Below are 23,221 nucleotides of genomic sequence, written 5' to 3' on the forward strand. Positions count from 1 at the left end.
TTTGGAAACAATGAGGGCACCTTGTGGCCTTCGGGCCATAGGATCTCAATATAGAGCATAGATCATAGAGCGTAGAGCATAGAGCATAGAGAGATTCTTACAACCATAGAGGGAACCCTGTGGCCTTCAGGCCAGAAGGTGTCAATATAGAGAAAAGAGAGGTTCTTACAAGCATAGAGGGGACCCTATGCCCTTCATCCCACAAGGTCTCCTCAATATAAAGCAAATAGTGTTTTTTACTGGCATAGAGAGCACCCTATGGCCCTGGGTCCATAGGTTGCCAAAAAACCTTTATAAGGCATTTCTTCAAAACATTGAGGCCACCTTGTGGCCTTGGGGCCATAGGATGCCAATGTAGAGCATAGAGAGGTTCTTATTGGCATACAGGGGACCCTATGGCCTGAAGGCCATAGGGTCCCAATATAGAGCATAGATTGGTTCTTACTAGCATAGAGAGACCAAATAGCGCTTTATACTTGGGGCCATAAGATGCCAAAACAATGAGGGTTTTTTCCAAACAATGAGGACACCTTGTGGCCTTGGGGCCATAGGATGTCAATATAGAGAATAGAGCATAGATCATAGAGAGCTTCTTAATAGCATACAAGGAACCCTATGGCCTTCAGGCCACGGGGTGTCAACGTAGAGAAAATAGAGGTTCTTACTAGCATAGAGGGGACCCTATGGCCTTCAGCCCACAAAGTCTCCTCAATGTCATAGAGAGAACCATATGGCCCTAGGTCCATAGGTTGCCAAAAAACCCTCATGAAGGGTTTCTTGAAAACATAGAGGGCAACTTGTGGCCTTGGGGTCATACGATGTGTAGCGCATAGAGAGTTACTTACTAGCATAGAGGGGACCCTATGGCCTTCAGGTCATAGGGTGCCAATATAAAAGATAGATTGGTTCTTACTAGCATAGAGACACCAAATAGTTCTTTATGCATGTGGCCATAGGGTGCCAAAACAATGAGGGTTTTTTCAAAACAATGAGGGCACCTTGTGGCCTTCGGACGATAGGATCTCAATATAGAGCATAGAGCATAGAGCATAGAGAGCTTCTTACTACCATAGAGGGAACCCTATGGCCTTAGGGCCACAAGGCGTCAATATAGATAAAAAAGAGGTTCTTACTAGCATAGATGGGACCCTATGGCCTTCAGGCCACAAGGTCTCCTCAATATAGAGAAAATAGTGTTTTTAGTGGCATAAAGAGCACCATATGGCCCTGGGTCCATAGGTTGTCAAAAAACCCTCATAAAGGGTTTCTTCAAAACATAGAGGGAACCTTGTGCCCTCGGGGTCATAGGATGTGTAGAGCATAGAGAGGTTCTTACTATCATACAGAGTACCCTATGGCCTTCAGACCATAGGGTGCCAATATAGAGCATAGATTGGTTCTTACTAGCAAAGAGCGGACCCAATGGCCTTCAGGCCAAAGGGTGCCAATATAGAGCATAGATTGCTTCTTACTAGCATAAAGAGACCAAATAGTGCTTTATACATGGGGCCATAGGGTGCCAAAACAATGAGGGCTTTTTTGAAACAATGAGGGCACCTTGTGGGCTTGGGGCCATAGGATGTCAATATAGAGCATAGAGCATAGAGCATAGAGAGCTTCTTACTAGCATACAAGGAACGCTATTGCCTTCACGCGACAAGGTGTCAACGTAGAGAAAATAGAGGTTCTTACTAGCATAGAGGGGACCCTATGGCCTCCAACCCACAAAGTCTCCTCAATATATAGAAAATAGTGTTTTTACTAGCATAGAGAGCACCCTTTGGCCGTGGGTCCATAGGTTGCCAAAAAACCCTCATGAAGGGTTTCTTGAAAACATAGAGGGAAACTTGTGGCCTTGGGGTCATATGATGTGTAGAGCATAGAGAGCTACTTACTAGCATACAGGGGACCCTATGGCCTTCAGGTCATAGGGTGCCAGTATAGAGGATAGATCGGTTCTTACTAGCATAGAGACACCAAATAGTGCTTTATGCATGTGGCCATAGGGTGCCAAAACAATGAGGGTTTTTTCAAAACAATGAGGGCACCTTGTGGCCTTCGGATGATAGGATCTCAATATAGAGCATAGAGCATAGAGCATAGAGATCTTCTTACTACCATAGAGGGAACCCTATGGCCTTCAGGCCACAAGGCGTCAATATAGATAAAAAAGAGGTTTCTACTAGCATAGAGGGGACCCTATGGCCTTCAGCCCACAAGGTCTCCTCAATATAGAGAAAATAGTATTTTTAGTGGCATAAAGAGCACCCTATGGCCCTGGGTCCATAGGTTGTCAAAAAACCCTCATGAAGGGTTTCTTCAAAACATAGAGGGCACCTTCTGCCCTTGGGGTCATAGGATGTGGAGAGCATAGAGAGGTTCTTACTAGCATACAGGGTACCCTATGGCCTTTAGGCCATAGGGTGCCAATATAGAGCATATATTGGTTCTTACTAGCAAAGAGCGGACCCTATGGCCTTCAGGCCAGAGGGTGCCAATATAGAGCATAGATAGGTTCTTACTAGCATAAAGAGACCAAATAGTGGTTTATACATGGGGACATAGGGTGCCGAAACAATGAGGGTTTTTTTGAAACAATGAGGGCACCTTGTGGGATTGGGGCCATAGGATGTCAATATAGAGCATAGAGCATAGAGAGCTTCTTACTAGCATACAAGGAACCCTATGGCCTTCAGGCCACAGGGTGTCAACGTAGAGAAAATAGAGGTTCTTACTAGCATAGAGGGGACCCTATGGCCTTCAGCCCACAAAGTCTCCTCAATATAGAGAAAATAGTGTTTCTACTACCATAGAGAGCACCCTATGGCCCTGGGTCCATAGGTTGCCAAAAAACCCTCATGAAGGGTTTCTTCAAACATATTCATTAAAGTGAACATCATTGCTGCGGATAACCTTTCTGGATTCGGGATCCCAATGTCCATACCCCATCTCACCAGAATTACCATAGCCTAGAAAGATGCACTTTCTACTCTTTGGCTCAAGTTTGCTCCTAAATTCCTTTGGAACGTGAGTATATGCCTCACAGCCAAAGACTCTGAGATGCTTGTATGAGGGCATTTTGCCTGACCATACCATCTCTGGCACTGAATCCTTCTGTAAAACCTTGCTAGGAGATCCATTTTTAAGATGAACAACTGTTGATACAGCTTCAGCCCAAAACCCATTTGGCAGTTGTGCATTAGACAACATACTTCTGACCTTCTCTTGTATGGTCCTATTCATCCTCTCAGCAACACCATTTTTAGGCTCATGAAGGGTTTCTTCAAAACATAGAGGGCAACTTGTGGCCTTGGGGTCATTGGATGTGTAGAGCATAGAGAGGTTTTCACTAGGCCATTCAAGGGATACTACTTTGAGGTTCCTCTAATTTCATAAGAGAACATGTGATCACACTACCATAGAGTGGCGTAGGTACACTTGTAGAACCATTTTGTTGGCACACTTTGGACTTAGGACCACATGGTTTAACATAGAGGGGACTTTATGTCCCTAGGTCCATATGGATGTATTAATATCCATCTTGTCTAAATATATGTCATTCATTTTACAAAAAATGTCTCAAAAGAGAAAGTCAAAGTCAATTGATGCAACAGGCTCAACACCAAGTTCTTGGTATCTAGATTTTCACTTACCAAATGGTGGAAGTGATGAAAAAGTCCACTAGTTCTTTCAAGTTAGAGATAAGTTGCCCTTCAAGGACTGTGGTATTGTCAAGGAGATAAAGAAAGATTGTTCAAATTTTGAAATGTCTCCATGCCTTGGAGTAAAACTACTCAATGGTGCCTCCTACTTGTTGGAGACTGTGGCCTTCGCTCAAAAATTGGTGAAGGTTGGTTATGACGGAGTGACAATGACAAAAGCAGGGTGGGTGGAGCTTCAAGACGACACTCCAAGTGAGAAATTTATAGAATTATATATTGAGGGCTTTAAGAAAGTCAATCAATATAAATTGAGCAGCACAAAGAAGAATAAGAAGTGAAAGAATGAAGACACAGGTAAAGCAAATCAATCTAAGACTCTCAAGGAGAGTCGGACTCCCTCACTTGGAGACAATAGTGGAAATGTGGCCGAATAAAGTCTTTCAGTTATACCCTTATAGACTCAAGAAGCAGGAGATTCTAGTGGACTTGAAACCCTAACAGTTGAAACCCCCTCAGTGGCAGTGGTTGTGGACTCAACATCCTTAGTTGTGTTGGACTCTATTATAGAGCCCAAAAAAAAAGATCTTGATAAAGAGGTTTCCAAAACTTCTAAGAGTGGGCTAGATGGATACGTTGGAATTGCACACTATTTTAAATTTGGTTTACAATTTACCCAATTGATCCCAGTTGAGCAATGCAACCTTGCACCAGATGGCTATAAATGCAGAGCATTATCAGACGTGTACGTGAAATATCTCTTGAAGCAATTTGTAGGGCAGTGCAGCAGACCTGATGCCGTATAACCCAATTACAAAAATGCCTTTACAAATAGCTAAAGTGCATGGAGACAAGCTATCAACTTACCACTACTGGATTCTAGCTGGTCAGCATTCCATCATAGCGGCTAGAGCTTTTTTGCGTAACAACAACACTAAGTATGCTTTGAGAAAAGAGTTCTACAAGTTTAGAACTACAAGGATAGTGGTAGACGCTCCGAAAGAGGTTGCTATTTGAATTTCCAAAATGGAGAACATGGAGAGAATAAAAGCAATGAAACACCAGCCTTACGTGGAGGTCTTGAAGCATGGCCGTAATCAATGGCTTGCATATTCTAAACCAACAAAACCCAAGGTAGGTGTTCCTGTCGGTCATCCGAGTCGAGCACCTTGGGATGTAAGTTCCACTTCCCTATGCTTGTTTTTGTTACAAATATGTCTTGAAATAAAGTTAATTTTCTTTTCTTTATTTTTAAGGCCTTTGTAAATGTGGTGAACATCGTCTTCAACCATAAATCATTTGCCAACAAAGAAGCACACATGGTCATGTACAATGATGAAATCTATGATCAGTGGTGGATAAACGTCAACTGCTTGTGGGCGACAACCAACCATAACAACCTTTAGATGCATAAATGGTTTAGAAGATAATGATGTCAAGCTACTATGATAGGAGCTAACAGATGAGAAGATCTGCTTAGTGAAGCAACCACATCAAGCGGACATGCTCGACCTTTACTGCACGTACAACGAACTTAAAGCAGACCAGGTTTTTGAGCCTCAAATGTTGATGGCATTTAAGGAGATAGATCCATCAGAAATAGCAGCTACTTCATGGGATGAATGTAAGTCTCGTTATAACATTACATATGAGAGTTACAAATCTCTCTTCACGAGTTGTACGTAATGGGTAAATCTCCTACTACAAAAAGGAAAGGAGAAAGAGCCAATTCCTAAGATCATTAGGGGATATGTGCAGTGGATCATTGCACAAAAGAATGGCACTTCTAGTTTGCAATTAATTTTACCATGGACTATCAAGTGTGTTGGAAAGAATTTGGAAGGCATTGAGTTTCTCTGCAGTTAGAATAGCTCTAAAATTTGTGTTGGTGTTTGCATCATAGATACAACACACAAAAGTCTTACATCTAGTGGTTGGAGTGCTACCCAATTTGGTAAAGTAATTGATGGAGTATGTGGGGTAGCACATCAACCATCAGAGTTTTTAATTTCCGGCTTAGTCAAGTATCAGCATGCTGCTTCCCTAGAGAAGGCAGTTTCTGAAAAAGCTAAATGGTATGAAATGCACGTTCTACCTTTGAGCTCCTTAATGGGATCAGAGACCATCCAAACATGTGCTCTTTGCAAAGTAATTTTTGGGGTTTGGACATTTTTCAGTCAAGGAGAGTAGTACACCAACTACTCTAGTGTTAAAGAGTCACTGTTGGAGCCATTGCATACTCTCTGTATCAACGACGACGAGTATGATGTTGTGACCACAGCCAAAGCCTTTTTTGTACGTCGTGCAATCAAATGCATCTGTCTCAAAGAAGATGATCAAGTAATAGACATCTTCTCATTAGGCTATGGGACTAAAGAGGGACTACAACAACAAAGAAAGGTGATATCAGTTTCCTGTAGTAGTGATCAAATGACGCAATTGGAATCTCTTTGCCATTCCATAGTGGAAGAAGACCTTGATCTTAGAAGGTGGGAAAGTGTGAATAACACAAAGAAATTCAATGCCAAGGATTCAGAGGAAGAAGAAATTTAAGAACCATTGGATGCAAGTGCTGAGGCCGTTCTAGAAATTCTACAGGAAACAGGTTAAGCTAGCCACCCATGATATTACATTACTGATATTTAGATTATTATTGTTGTAATTTTATTTTATTTGTCCCATCTCAAATCTGCCCATGATGCTAAAAAAATTGATGTTTGGATTTATTGTCTTTGAAAAAATGTGAACTTGTGAGTTTGAGTTTTTTCACAATAAATGAATTAGATTTAAGTGTATGATATTATATGGACATGTTGTGGTAAATAGAATTCTACATTTATATATGGTCATAAGATATATTATGTAATACTTTAAAGTTAAGTGATCATATGAGGTTTGGGAAGAACACCCTATGACTTGAGGATCATAGAGTTCTTTGTAGACATGACACCCTATGGCCCCAGGGCCATAGAATCCCCCAAAAGAAAATCGGATACCCTACAACCTTAGAGACGCAGGGTGATTACACCATGTCTCTAAAAGGGCACATAAGCATCTGGGTTAATTACTCTATAGCCTTAGGTCCATAGGGTGTCAACATAGAATCCCCCAAAAGCATTTGGCCTACCCAACAATCTTATGGATATAGGGTGATTACATAGAGTCTTTAAAAGGGCACATAAGCATTTGGGCTAGTCTATAGCCTTAAGGCCATAGGGTGTCAACACAGAAACCCCCAAAAGAATTTGGGCTACCCTAAAATCTTATGGATATAGGGTGATTACATAAAGTCTCTAAAAGGGCACATAAGTATTTGGGCTATTCTAAAAGGAAACATAAGTTTATCCAAGAGCATTTGGGATACCCTAAGGCCTTAGGGCCATACGGTGGTGACATAGAATCTCCACAGGGGCACTTAAACCACCCCATGGATGCAAATCACTTAGCTCTCTATGGACACATCTTATAAAATATCACATGACACTCTATGGCCTTTAGACCATAGGTTGGTTATTCTAGGTCACCTAAAGACTCTTTAAGTGTTTCAAAAACATTTTTCTTTGGCCTTGTATCTTGTGTCCATATACATTAGGGACATATATTTCTTATCTTGTGATTAAGTTTTAATATTCTATTGAGAATGAAATAACCTGGAAAAAAACTAAAAAGTATTTAGTCCTCAAAATTTCAAAATGAGAGTTTGAACAATTGATGTATGATCATTTTTTGTTGGTTGTAAGTTCTTCTATTGTGAATTGATGGTGTAAGCGTTTGAAATAATTATCTTTGTATTGCAACTAACTAGATTAAACATATATTCAACATTTGTTGTAAATGCCAATTATTTTCTTAGATAGTAAACATCGAGTATTAGAGTGCAAATGGTTATTGAAACATTTGTCCTTTGGATTATGTGAAGATCTAGTTCTTTAATTGTAGCCAGATTTTATTCAAAGATATAAAGTGCGAGTATTTTGTTCCAAACTATGATTTTGTTTCTCTTCTAGATGATGCAGAGAATTGGATTTATATCTTGTATTTTTTTCAAAAGAGGGAAGCTAGGACTAGTACATTTTTTTAGCTTGTCATGTAGCAATTGGAACATTGTATCAAGGTTTATTACAAAGAAATGACTGTATAATGTGTAGCCATTGTTTAAGTTTCTAAGTTGGAAGTAGAAGGCAATGCAAGTTCCTGAACATGCGCAATGCCATAAGGAGAATCCAACACAAATATTTTTGCCCCCCAAGATTTGAAAATCAAAGTGGCGGACCTTCCATCCCCCAACAGATCAATGCATTTGTGAATTAAAGTATTTGAAAATTTGATTTAAATGTTTGAATGTTATGATGAGAATATTTGAAGGCAAAGACCCCTTCAATTCTGTGGGAAAGAAACAAATGTATGATGTATGATAATGATTCAATTTTGTATATTGGATTGCATGTTTACCGCAGTATTAACTTACACATTTTAATAAGATCATAAATACATTTATAAAAAAGTTAACACTTTGATTTTTTCATGACTATCATTGTCTAATTAAGTTGATATATACCACCTATAATTATTTTAATGTGTATATACACTTGGATTTTTTCATGACTATTTTATTATGAAAAATTTTAATGTGTATTCATCCTTGAAAATATGTCAAAAAGTATATCACCTATATAATTGGTATTTAAGAAAACAACTTGACTTTTTTTTATTGAAATTACTAATATTAGACAAAATGCTATGTGCTCTAATGACATTGTAATCAAGATCCGTTTGTGAATGTACCGTGGATGCCTTGGCCACACTATGTCCCTTGGGCCATAGGATATGAACTTAGAGCATGTAGTGTTTCTTACTAGCATTGAAGACACCCTTTGGCCCTTGGGTCATACGCCAGCTTAGAGCATGGAGAATTTCCATTTAGCATAGAATCATAGAGGGCACCTTGTGGCCCTAGGGCCATAGGGTGCTAACATAAAGCATGTAGAATTTCTTGCTAACATGAAAGGTACCCTATGGCCCCAAGAGTTTCAGCAAAGATCATAGAGGGTCTCTTAGTAGCATAGAGAGCACTCTATGACCCTAGTACCATAGGGCTCTAACATAGAGTCTATGAAGAGGCACGTAAGTCACTCAATGTCCATAGGGTACAAATATAGAGTCTCTAAAGGGGCACTTAGGTCACTCAATGGTCTTGGGGCCATAAAGTATTCTATGTGTATGTAGTAAGGAATTCTCTTCAAGGACACCTTGGCCACCCTATGGCCTTAGGGCCATAGGGTCTCAACATAGACAATAGATGGTTTCTTATGATAGCACCCTATGGCCCTAGGGCCACAGGGTTCCAACCTAGAGCATATGGTGTTTGTTAGTAGCATATAGGGCACCCTAGGGCCATAGGGTGTGAACACAGAGCACACAAGTTTTCTTCCTAGCATAGACAACACCTTGTGGTACTAGCACCATAGGGTGCAAACATGAAACATTAGGGGTTTATATTAGCCTTGAGGGCACCTCGTGGCCCTAGGGACATACGGTGCCAGCATAAAGCATATTGTGGTTCTTATTAGCATAGAATGACCCTATGGTCCTCGGGCCATAGGATGCCTATATAGAGCATGGAGGGCTACCTTGTGACCCTGGGGTTATAGGGTGCTAGCATTAGGCATAGAGGGTTTGCTAGCATAGAGGACACCCTATGACCCTAGGACCATAGGATGCCAACATAGCCCATGTACGATTTCTCTTTTACCATAGAGGACATCTTATGGAGCTAGGGTCATAAGATGCCAATATAGTGCATAAATGGCTTCTTATAAGTATACACGTAAACATAGTTCATAGAGGGAATTTTACTAGCATAAAGGCCACCCTATGGCCTTGGGGCCATAGGGTGCCAACATAGAGCATAGAGGGTTTTTTATTAGCACCTTGTTGCCCTTGGGACGCCATAGTGCCATAAAGTAGTTTTTGTATATGTAGTAGAGAATTCTCACACATGACACCTTGGTCACCATCTAGCCCTTGGACCATATGATAGTAGCATAGAGGACACCCTATAGCCCTAGGGTTTCCTTCTAGCCCTAGGGCCATACACTGCCAACATATAGTATACATGGTTTCTTCAGAGAAAACCTTTTAGCCCTACACAATAGAGTGGAAACCTAGATCATATATTGTATCTTACTAGCATTTAAGGCACCCTATGACCCTGAGACCAAAGATTACCAATTTAGGGCATAAAGGGTCTCTTCCTTGTTGGAGCTATATATGGCTCACTCTACTGAACTTGGTCTCACCTATATATTTGTATCTTGTCCTCAATATGAATCAGTCTTTGGGAGCGTATATGGTGTGTCTCTTGTCTCGTCTCTCTCTCTTTCTCTCTACATCTCAACATGGTATCAGAGCGGTAACCATCACGCGCCGATTCAATTCATGGTGACACAACAGTATGTGTATGCGATTCGCATGTAAGATTCAAAATTATTTCTAATCAATCTAATCGTTGATTACGTTTTCTTGTTGATGACACCCTGAACTTCATCTCAATTTTTCTTGCTGTTCTACTCAAAATTTAGAGAAACGGAAAAAGCGCAATGGAGCGTAGGCACTTTTCATCCAAAACTTGTTCGTCTTCTCAAGCTCTTCGATTTGAGTTCTAGGTTTGCGTCGATCGGATTTCGCAGTAGAAAGTTATGCTGTTTTTATTGCAATTGAGCTTGACGTAGCTTTCTTCGTCCTACTTCTTCGTGAAGCGTCTGCGATCGTTTTTCTTATTTTGGCGTTAACTTTTTCGAGAAGATTTAGTTTTTTTCTATTCGTATTGTGGCCGTCAATCTTGCGTCTCACGCCACTCTCTTTTGAGGACACGTTTATTATTAACGTCTCCTTTACCCTGCCTTTTTTGGGTGACGTCTCTCACATCTTTGGACGTTCCTTGAGCATTCTTCTTACGTTTATCGTTGACAGAACGCAGTACTCATATCTCTCTCATTCTCAATTGCGGCCTTCACCATATATGGTGTGCAGATTCTGCGATCTTATCTTATACGTTGTGAGCGGGATGAAAACACACACAGCGACACACACTCTTGGGAAGATACACACACACACTATGGGGCACCACTCGGCTTACACAACACACCTGGCCGAGACAGGGAACACACCTATGGAGTGAGAGGAGAGAGATGATCCGTTTACCCACTCCACACAGAGAGATACACACACACACACACCCAAAAAACTCAGCTCAAAAGGAGAGAATTTCTGATGTTTAGATACAAATGAGCTTGGGCCAACACCAATGGGGCAAATAGCTCACACAATATGGGTAAAATAAGCCAGATACAATCACAAATTAGAGCAAAAGCTTCGATCATAGGAGAAACTTACACAACAAAAACAGAAAAAAAAGAGTGAGGAATTTGGCAAAATGAACAGCGCCATCGCGTCCGGAACGGCCCAAAACCCCAGTCTACAATGTCAAAGTGCTCAAATCCGACCTCGGATGAGTAGTTTACGGCCAAAACAGTCTCCAAAATGAGCAAAAATACAGTTGCGGCTGTTCCTCCTCTCCTCTCCACGTTTTTTCTGGTCTTCTCTCTGTTTTTTCAGTTCCCACACTTAGCTTTTTTAGTTGGGCACCCTTGGCCTCTTAGATGACCTCAAACGGACCCCGAACAAGCCAAAAACTGACCTCGCAGTGCATAGTTGTCACCTTTTTTGCATCATCCGCACACCTGGCACTCATTTCTTTTCAATAATGCGTCTCGCAACCACGTGAAGTGGCCCCAAAAAGTGGTCCTAATGATGACCTTTCTGCATAACTCTCACAAGAAAACACCCACGTTGTGTCCGTCCTCATCCGCGTGCAAATATTGACCCCGTTTGCCCTCCTGACGTCACTAGATGCCATCTGACGCACCTGCTTACCTCATGTTGTCGGCCCGCAGATAGCTTCCTTGAGAAGTTTTACACGCTATAAAATCCTCATTATTTTAGAAAAAACATACTGGTACTGGTGATAGTGAAAATCGATGCACTATGTACATGCTGTCCTACCTGTACACATGTGGGCCCCACGTGACCACCTGGCTATGGAAATTGGGAAATCCTTTATTTGATGCACCATGCATGTGTATGTACATATGCGCAATCCCTTGCTCCAAAAGACTCCTGACATAATTTTCCCATCCCCTAGCCTGCTAGATCATTCATGATCAGCAGCAGCAAAAAGAGATATGAGACTCGCTGCATCACAGGTCTCCTCATCCCTCACCAACACTCCTTGATCCACATACAGCTCATCCAGCTCGACCATCATCAACCTGGCATGATACAATTTAAGAAGTAATCCATTTACCCTTGACTTATGTAGAAACCCATCTAGGTTAGCCAACTGATATGTACCATTCGGGAAACACTCCACTACCTTGAAAGGGCCTTCCCACTTAATTTGAAACTTCTTTTGGAAGGTGTTATCCAGCTTACTGTTGTAGCGCAAAACCAAGTCATGTTTCTTGATACCCTAAACTTTTGACCTTTTCATTTATCTTTGCCAAAGCCTTATCCTGCATCTGCCCATAATGCTCCAATGCGCTCATCCTATCCAACTGGACCTCTTGTAACTGCAAGAGCCTCTCTTTGAATGCATCACTAGGCGGCCCAAGCAACTTCTCTAACATCTTGACCGCAGGTAACTCTACCTCCACAGGCAATAGTGCTTCCTTTCCATACACCAAATGAAATGGAGTAAACACAGTACCTGTCTTCACCGAAGTACGGTAAGCCCATAATGCACTAGGCAATTCCAAATCCCAATTCTTTCCTTGGTGCTCTGTCACTTTAGAAAGAATTTGTACCAACTCACCATTGAATCTTTCATTTAAGCCATTACACTGCGGGTAATAAGGAGTGGTATGCTGGTGCCTAATCTTCATCTTTGTGCATTAGAAGGCTAGCAGTTTAGCTCTAAATCCTGGCCCCTTATCTGAAAGTAGCTCTAATGGCACCCCAAACTTGCAACATATTTCATCATACACAAATTTGGCCACATCCTTTGCAGTGATCTGTTTTACTGCTATAGCCTCTGCCCATCTAGAGAGATAGTCCACTGCCGTCAAGATATAGCTTTTGCCCCTGCTTGTGATAGGTAACGGACCTATTGCATCAATCCCCCACTTTTCAAACACATCAAACGCCATAATGGTTTTTCGTAGCTCTGGCTTCAACACTCTCTTCCCAAATGCTTGACACCTATTGCAAGGCCTACACCAATGGTGAACATCCTTGTGCAAACTAGGCCATACATACCCGTCTTGCAATATCTTATGCAAGGTGATGTTTAGAGCAAAATGGCCACCACATGCGCCTTCATGATTCTCTTCCAACAATCTATAAAGCTCCTCCCGCCAAGGTACACGTCTCAACACGAGATCAGCCCCTTTCATGTATAAGACATCACCAATCAATTTGTACCTGTATGCTGTACGCACAAATCCATACTTCTTAGACTTTTGAATCTCCTTTGGAATGATTCCTGTTAGCAAAAACTCCTCTTCTTGATCCAAACTTTCCCGGCCATGATAAAGAGGTAAAGTGGTCCTCAACACAAATAGCTCCCCAATCATGCCTTGAGCTGCTTCATGTGCCTCTCCATTTAGAGCATGTTCAATGTGTCTGATGATCCATGCTTCGAACTTTTTTGACAGGCCTTTAATTCTGAAGCACATTTCTTTCAATGAGGTGTTCTTTCTCTTCCACACACCCAGCACTTGCTTCACCACTAACAAGGCATCACCTTTTATGCTCAACCTTCTAATCCCATGCTTCAAAGAAATGTGTAATCCAGCTTCCAAAGTAGCATATTCAGCCTCATTGTTGCTATGAGCATCCAATTTGAACCCTCTCTTGCATACTAGCTTCCCCTCTGGATCATAAAGTGCTATACCCCCTGAAGCCGCATCATGGCTCTTTCTGTATGAGCCATCAAAGAACAAAACATGTGCATTCTTGATCTGTGGCACTTCTTCAACTACCTTTCTCACCACCTCTTCCTTAACAATAAGGGGATTCTCCTTGTAAGTCAACAAATCGGCTAGGGTAGCCCTTGTACTGTCTTCCACTAGAAAAGAGAACTCAAACTCTTGCAGCTAAATTACCCATTTCTTCACCACATTTGACATGTTAGTACCATTAATTAACTGTGGAAAAAAGGCATAACTTGTCAAGAAAACAAAAGGTCGTGGTAGCAAGTAATGACGAAATCGTCGACAAGCAAATATTACACTGGCCATCACTAGCTCTACTTCCGAGAACTTTCTCTCTGCTACCAACTTCACTCGACTTGCACAATACACTGGCCTCATATAATGGCTGCCCTTCCCCTTTTGCAATATCATGACTCCAATGGCATCATCCCCTACTGATGGATTTACATAAAAAACTTTCTCCCAATCAGGAGCCTGCATGGCTGACAACCCCCCTAACACCTCTTTCACCTCTTGAAACACTTCTTCACACTTGTCATCCCATTGCAATGGATCATTCTTTGCCACTTGTTGTAATGGATAAAGAAGCTTCGAAGACAATGGAATAAACCGTGCCATGTACTTCACTTTGTGTATAAAGGTTGCCAATTGCTTTGTACTCGTAGGTGATGGAAGAAGAATAATAGACTTCATCTTATCTGGATCAGCCTCAATGCCATTTTCAGACACCATGTGGCCTAACAACTTCACCCTTGGCTGTTCTAGATGACATTTCTTTGGATTTAGTTGCCCTCCACATTCATCATATCGAGCCAATACCATCTGCAACTTCTCATGATGCTCAGCCCTACTGCTATAGACACAAAATTCGTCCATAAAAGCCTTAACACAACTACCAATGAATGGTTCCAGCACCCAATTTGCTCTTTCTTGATAGGAAGATGGTCCATTTGACAACCCAAACGGCAACACTGTGTAGCAATAGTAGCCCCATGGCGTAATGAAAGTTGTCTTTGTGCGGTCTTTAAGAGCAATCGTCAATTGAAAATATCCTGAAAAACCATCACACACATTGTACCTCTCATAACCTGCCACTAAATCCAAGATCTGATCGATGAATGGAAGAGGATATGGGTTCTTCTTAGTGGCTGCATTTAAGGGTTTAAAATCTAAACAAATCCTCCACTTCCCATCCTTCTTTGGACTGACTACTACTGGACTCACCCATTTTGTGGTCTCCACAGGGACTATGAACCCTGCCTTCAATAGCTTGTTCACCTCTTCCCGCAAGGCTTCCATTTGCTCTTGACCCATCCTTCTTAGTCTTTGCCGCACTGGCTTAGCACCTTCTTTCAGCTCTATATGCATCTCTTCTCCCTTAAACCCTCTGATCTCTTCATATGAAGTAATGAACAAATCAGGAAAACTAACCAGCATGTGCAAATATATATCCTTCTCCATAGTTGAGAGGTCTCCACTGATCATTTGTGTCATCAATTCCTGCTTCTTTGACAACTCAACCTTGGTTTGCATTAGCCCTTCAATCACTTCATAAGGCCCTTCACTTTCATCTTCAACCTCATTCGCAAATGCAACTAAACCAATCTCCTAGATTTCTTTGTCCATCAAAAGAAATGCAACATCAGCATCCTCATCACTGCTGGTAGTGCTATCACTGTCCTCATATATCACCGTGGAAGATTCTTCATCACTAGACTCATCCTCATCTTCATAAAGCTCCTCTAATCGTTTCCTTGTGTCCATATTATAAAGCTTCTTGTTAACTGTCTTTCCATAGAGGCTAATCGTACCATGTCGCCAATCTTGAACAGCTCCCACTGCACGTAACCATGGTTTGCCCAGTATAATAGGATATGCTCCCAACCCTGCTGGCATCACATGAAAATCAACCACTGCCTTTGCATCATATGCCTCCACTTCTAAGCTCTTTACAACACCCAAGCATTTTACTTTTTGATGGTTTGCCAATCTGATCCGAAAACCTGACACCCCAGCCATTGTGAGACCCATCTTCTCAACGCATGAGTGTGTTATGACGCATATTTGGGCTCCGCCATCCACATAACCTTGTCCCAAATTTTTCCTTTTATGCCACACATCTACTATTGGACAAATGTTTGGTAGCTCATCCATTGCCAACACCTTTACTGAACCTCTCTCTGTCTCTTTCTCCATTGGGTTAACCATCCTCTTCCACTGTCACTTTAGCTTAGGCACCATCTCTATAAGCTGCCCAAAAGTAACATATGCCTTCCTGCTCGTCAGATCCTCCTTCAAGTCATAGCTTAATTTCCCATCCCCTAGTGGAAAATCTGAAACATGAAACTTTCGACGAGCTCTCCTTTTCCTCTTGGCCTTGACATCCTCGCCTTCATGGCTCTTTCCTTTCTTCTTACTAGGACTTGGGGCACTTCTTCCTTCCTTATCCTCTGTGGTCCTCTTCCCAATAGGCATCACTAATGTATCCTCTAGCTTTGATGCCTTCTCCAAGGTGACTACACTTAGCACTTTTGTCTTTCCCTTTTCCTCCTGGGTCAGTCCACTGGTTCCTTCGTCTCCCTTAATTTCGATGCCATAATCATTTGACCTAGTTAGCACCTGTCTTGGCAATGGATACATGTCTCCCCCCATCCTTGGTGGCTTATCACATTGCGGGCTGATGTGACCCAACTCTCCACAATTATAACATGTGGGCGTCTGCCTCCAAAACTTCTACCATTGCTTTGTCCAACACCATTCCTAGGCCTTTCTTCACCTCCTGGATGATTTGCAAACCTCCCTCGACCTCGATTATTTCCCACTTGACCTAGCATGTTTAGGCTGAGATTCTTCATCAAATCTACCACTTGCCTCATGTCTTGTCTTAGCCCATCATCTTGCACTGATGTAGTGACCACTGCTGGCATAACCTGAGTAGTAACAGGAACCACTGGTTCATGATGAACCCCTGACATGCGACCTTGTAAAGACTCTATAGGCTGAAATTCAGACCTCATTGGCAAAGACTCCACCCCTAACTGGCTCATTTTCCTCAGCTTCCACTCTTTGTTCCTTGCTACCTCTAGTGCATCTTCATATGTCCTAGGCTTCTTTAGCTCCACTCTCCAGCGTATATTCTCCCAAAGACCAGCTAAGAACCTGTCCTTCTTCATCATGTCAGGCGGGGGTACCTGTGGTGCTAAGGCCTTGCACATTCGCTCCCATGACAATGAAAACTTACGTATGTACGCATCTACTGGCTCACCTTCCTTTTGCACCAAAGCCTGTACTTCTTGCCACACTTTGTCAGGATCTTCTATCTTCACAAACTCCACTTCCAACTCAACCTTACAGGTGGATCAGCCACACGCAACTCCTCTTCAGATGCTTTAGACCAAACTTGTGCATCACTCTTCAAACAAATTTTGAGAAGGCGTAACATCTGCGCAGGGTCATGAATCTGGTTGCTAATGCAGGCAACCTCTATCTTTTCCAAAAATTCTTCCACATCTTCATCACTTCTTCCATGAAACTCCGGATAAGATAAAGCCATGGCTACCCAAGTTTCAATGCTTTGAGAACCCCTTTGAACACACGTGCAAGAACCCAAAACTTTTGACTACCCCATCCCCAGAAACTTCAATAGATCTCAACTTTAGATAAGGACAAACACATGCACATCAAATGAGTTTTCATAGTTGATCATCGGAATTACAACAGGCAAAGGACATTCCAAGATCTCTCGTAATCTTCTTGGCCCGAACATAAAGACTATGCGCTATTGGAAAAAAATCTTCCTGGACACATGAACATTTATCTGGATTCTTTGAGTTAAATGAAATGGAGTGAATTGAGGGCCATTTTGATCATCCATTAAAGCCAACCATGAAGCTCCCAAGAAGGCACACTTGACTTAACCTCTGATTTTGCCAAAATTTCAACAGCATAACAGCATAAATGGCTCAAAAGACCAAAAAACCACCCATCATAACTTGGAAAAATTTTGGCAGAGTTTCCCCAGAAATAGAGCAGTAGGAACCCAAAATATAGACTGTATATGTATGCATAAACTGTCAACAATAGAACCCGAGCATCAAGTAGGACTCACTAGTACATAGACTATGGCGAGGTCACAAAAAGGAAGCTCCAGCTACCTGTATCACCGAAAGGATCTCTACATTTGAGAATCCCCCAGCTCAATAAAAACCTCACGCTATCGACCCTCACACGAAGGCTAATGCAAATCGCATATAGTCAAGTCTCAGAAATGACTATCTTCCATACCAAGTCTCATAAATGGCTAGGACGGCCAAATAAAACCAAGTATGGCTCCACAAATGCGTACAATGGAAGTTTCCACAAGTAACGTACAATCCAGCATACCCACAACAACTGCAAGTGACATCACTACTAGTATATCACTATACTCCAGCTACCTATACCTGTGTGAATCACCTGTATCTGTACTTGTACCTGTCCTTGTAACCTGTAAACTGTAACCTATAGCCCCGAATCTCGAAGCTTGAAGCTCGAAGCAGAAGGTACTCGAAGAAGATCCTCCGTGGGGGCGCCAAAAGAATGTGAGCGGGATGAAAACACACACAGCGCCTCTATAACGACCCGACACACACTCTTGGGAAGATACACACACACACACACAATGGGGCACCACTCGGCTTACACAACACACCTGGCCGAGACAGGGAACACACCTCTGGAGTGAGAGGGGAGAGACGATCCGTTTACCCACTCCACACAGAGAGATACACACACACACACACACCCAAAAAACTCAGCTCAAAAGGGGAGAATTTCTGATGTTTAGATACAAATGAGCTTGGGCCAACACCAATGGGGAAAATAGCTCACACAATATGGGTAAAGTAAGCCAGATACAATCACAAACTAGAGCAGAAGCTTCGATCATAGGAGAAACTTACACAGCCAAAAAAGCAGAAAAAGAGTGAGGAATTTGGCAAAATAAACAGCTCCATCACGTCCGGAACGGCCCAAAACCTCAGTCTACAATGTCAAAGTGCTCAAATCCGACCTCGGATGAGTAGTTTACGACCAAAACAGGCTCCAAAATGAGGAAAAACACAGTTGAGGCTATTCCTCCTCTCTTCTCCACGTTTTTTATGGTCTTCTCTCTGTTTTTTCAGTTTCCACACTTAGCTTTTTTAGTTGGGCACCCTTGGCCTTTTAGATGATCTCAAACGGACCCCGAACAGGCCAAAAACTGACCTCGCAGTGCATAGTTGTCACCTTTTTTGCATCATCCGCACACCTAGCACTCATTTCTTTTCAATAATGCGTCTCGCAACCACGTGAAGTGGCCCCAAAAAGTGGTCCTAATGATGACCTTTCTGCATAACTCTCACAAGAAAACACCCACGTTGTGTCCGTCCTCAACCGCGTGCAAATATTGACCCCGTTCGCCCTCCTGACGTCACTAGATGCCATCTGACGCACCTGCTTACCTCATGTCGTCGGCCCGCGGATAGCTTCCTCGAGAAGTTTTACGCGCTATAAAATCCTCATTATTGTAGAAAAAACATACTAGTACTGGTGATAGTGAAAATCGATGCACTATGTACATGCTGTCCTACTTGTACACATGTGGGCCCACGTAACCATCTGGCTATGGAAATTGGGCAATCCTTTATTCAATGCACCATGCATGTGTATGTACATATGCGCAATCCCTTGCTCCAAAAAACTCTTGACAACGTCTTCTCGCAACAAGATATGGCTATGAATATTATCGTCAACGGCATTCCTTCTGGCCAACGTTCTGTTCCTCCTTTTCAAGGTCAAGGATTTCCAGGATGGAAAGCAAAGATGTTGTTAATTCTTGAAGGCGATGAACTCTCCGATGTTGTTCTTGGAAATCATGTTTGACCGCCTCAGCCTGTTGATACGGATAATGATAACGTGCTTATCACTGAAGGACCTATATTTGAAGATTGGAATGTTGCCTATACGGATTGGCAAAGACGTGATAAAGCAGCTCGTCGATATATTCTTTCTGCTCTTACTGATTCCCTTTTGCTTGATATGTATGAAATGCCTACTTCCCACGACGTATGGAAGTAACTTATTGCAAACTTTCAGAAGAAATCTGTTACAAAAATACTTTATTTGAGAGGGTTGCTTAACAAGTTACAATATGAAGTTGGTACTGCCATGACGGGACATATTGAATCTTTCAAATATATTATTAATCAACTTGCTGCTGCCGGTGATCCTGTTCCACAAAAGCAACTGATTACACTTCTCCTTGATACGGTGAAGGACTCTTCTTATGATAACAATGTTACTATTCTCTCTAATAAAGATGGTCTTGATTTTGACCAAGCTTGCATGTCTTTAATTGAATACTCTCAACGTCAAGAACGTCGGAATGCTGGTCACGATACATCTATGATTTCACAAGAGGAGACTGAGTCACAACAGATGGAACGTGCTTTTTATGCTCGAAGGCGTCCATTTCAACGAGGAAACCGCAGAGGTGGCCATCGCGGTAATATTTTCTCTCGTCTCAAATTTCCTAATAAGCAATCTTCTTACTACAACAGAAATGGTCATACTGAAGATGATTGTTGGGTACGTCAATATGATAAAGAACAAAATATTACCACAAAACAACCACGTTTATTTAGAGACTCTTCTTCTTCTTCTTGTGAATATTGTGGACGATCTGATCATCCCACTCATATGTGCTATAAGCGTCGATTCGACACAGATCGAAATAGAGCATATGCTACTGAACATCGAAACAACATTGTACCAAAAACAAGCTGCGTCCTATGTTCAGTTGCTCCAGACAGAATACTTCATGTACGTGATGGATCACTTTTTATTGTCGATTCTGGTGCTACAGGAAATATGACATATCAGTCTAAGTGGCTCCATAACTATCATCCACTGCCAATTCAACGTGTTTTTTATCTTGCTGATGATACTACTTGTCAAGTAAAGGGTATTGGAGACTTATATCTTGGTACCTTATCTTCTTCCACTCCAATTTTGTGAGGAGTATTACATGTACCAGATCTTCAACGTAATCTTCTTTCAGTTGCTAGACTTGTTGATCTTGGTCTGTTTGTTGGATTTGATCATACCAAATGCCGAATTGAGAAAGATGGACAGACTATAGCCATTGCTCCTCGAAACGGTAATTTGTTTGAACTCTCTCTCAACGATGCTGTAGCAAATATTGTCACAGCTCCAGGTGATCATGATTGCAAAGTATGGCATCACCGTTTTGTTCATGCTGATTTCTCAAAACTCCTTGATCTTCAACGTCGTGATCTTGTTCATGGCATGGATCTTAAAGCCCATCCCCATATGGGAATTTGTGAATTTTGTGCTCTTGGGAAACACAATCGTAAACCCTTTGCTCTTTCAAATACAACTCATTCTCATGACATATTGGATCTTGTTCATACTGATATATGTGGACCTCTACCTTCTTCAAGATCACAATATTGCTACTTCATTACTTATATTGATGATTTCTCAAGGTATACGACTGTATTTCTATTTAGACAAAAATCTGAAGCCTTATCTGTTTTCAAACAATTCCACAAGGCTGCGGAACTTCAAACTGGTAGTCACCTTAAGAAGCTTCGTAGTGACAATGGAGGCGAATATGTTTCTCGAGAGTTTGTGAGTTACTGTGCTGACAGTTAAATTCATCATGAACACACTATTCCATATTTGCCTCAACAGAACGGTGTTGCTGAACAAAAGAATCGCACTATTCTCAATGCTGTAAGATGTTTGCTGATTCATTCTGGTTTATCTTGTGTTTTCTGGGCTGAAGTTACTTTGACAGCAACATTTATTCAGAATCATCTTCCTACTACTGCACCCTCTAGTAAGATACCCATCACAGCATGGACAGGTGACATTCCTTTTGTATCTCATTTTTGAACCTTTGGATGTATTGCTTATATTCATGTTCCCAAAGAAACACGAACAAAGCTTGATGCTCCTGGTCTTAAAGTTATTTTTATTGGATATTCTGACACTTCCAAAGGCTAAAAATTCTATGACCCTTCCTCTAAGAAAGTAATTATGAATCGTGATGCTAATTTTAACGAACAGCTTATGGGAGGCTCATGGTCCATGGATGATTCTGATGATACTAAATCATTGCTTCAAGCTTTTCCATTTCTTTCAGAAGATGAAACTCTTCCTATAGAGCAACTTTCCTCTTCACAACCATCCATTCCAAATGTTGTCAATGATGATATTGATATTTTTGTTGATCTACCTATTGATTTTGAACATGGCTCATGTCATGTTTATGATGACGATATTGCTGATAATGCTTTTTCTACTTCTGAAGATCCCATTACTTATGATGAAGCTATCTCTTCACCACAAAAGGATCAATGGCAAGAGGCTATGGAAGCGAAGTACGATTCTCTTATCTCTAAAGGTACATGGATACTAAGTGAATTACCTCTTGGTCGTACAACTATTAAATGTAAGTGGGTGTATAAGACAAAAGTAAAAGCACATGGATATTTTGACAAGTTCAAGGCGCGTTTAGTTGCAAAAGGTTACTCCCAAGTAGCTGGTGTTGATTATCAAGAGACTTTTTCACCAATTGTTCGCATTACAAGCGTTTGAGTTTTATTGGCATTTGCTGTTCAATTTGATTTAGAAGCTCATCAAATGGATGTGCAAACTGATTTTCTTAATGGTGACTTGGAAGAGGAAATTTATATGGAACAACTAGAAGAATTTGTTATTCCAGGTAAAGAAGACCTTGTTGCTCAACTCCATAAGGCACTATATGGTTTCAAACAAGCTTCGCGAGCCTGGTATACAAAATTTGATCTTTTTCTCACCTCTAAAGGATTCATCTCTTGCTCGTCAGACCCCAACTTATACATAAAATGCCAAGGTAGCAGTTTTGTGATTCCTACTCTTTATGTGGATGATACCATCCTTGTTTCCAATGATTTGGGATTTCTTCAGCAAGTGAAAAAGTTATTGTCTTCTGCATTCGATATGGTGGATCTTGGAGAAATTCACTCTTGTCTTGGCATTCAAATCCAACGGAACCGTACAAAAGGTATTTTATTCCTTCGACAGTCAAAGTTTATTGCAGATACTATTCAAAAATTTGGTATGGAATCTGCACATTCAGCCAACACACCTTGTCTTGCGAGCTCTACAAAGAATACTTTTGACAATGGCGGTCAAATTGTCACAAATCAACCTTATGATAACTTGATTAGATGTCTTCAATTTGTTGGCATGAACACTCGTCCTGATATTCTGTTTGCTGCTAATTATCTTGGACAACATCTTGCATTTCCTTCTCTTAAGCATTGTTCTGCTGCAAAGCGTATATTGAAATACTTGAAAGGCACTACAGATTTTGGTTTAGTCTATCGACAACAACTCACATCAGATTCTATGCAATCTCTTTCTCTTTTGGGTTACACAGATGCAGACTGGGCAAGCTCACATTTATCTATGCGATCTACTAGTGGAAATTGCTTCTCTATAAATGGTTGGCTTGTTTCTTGGGCCAGCACGAAACAACGT

This window comes from Adiantum capillus-veneris, chromosome 1 (genome assembly GCF_014529385.1).
Source record: "Adiantum capillus-veneris isolate H3 chromosome 1, ASM1452938v2, whole genome shotgun sequence".
Taxonomy (NCBI): domain Eukaryota; kingdom Viridiplantae; phylum Streptophyta; class Polypodiopsida; order Polypodiales; family Pteridaceae; genus Adiantum; species Adiantum capillus-veneris.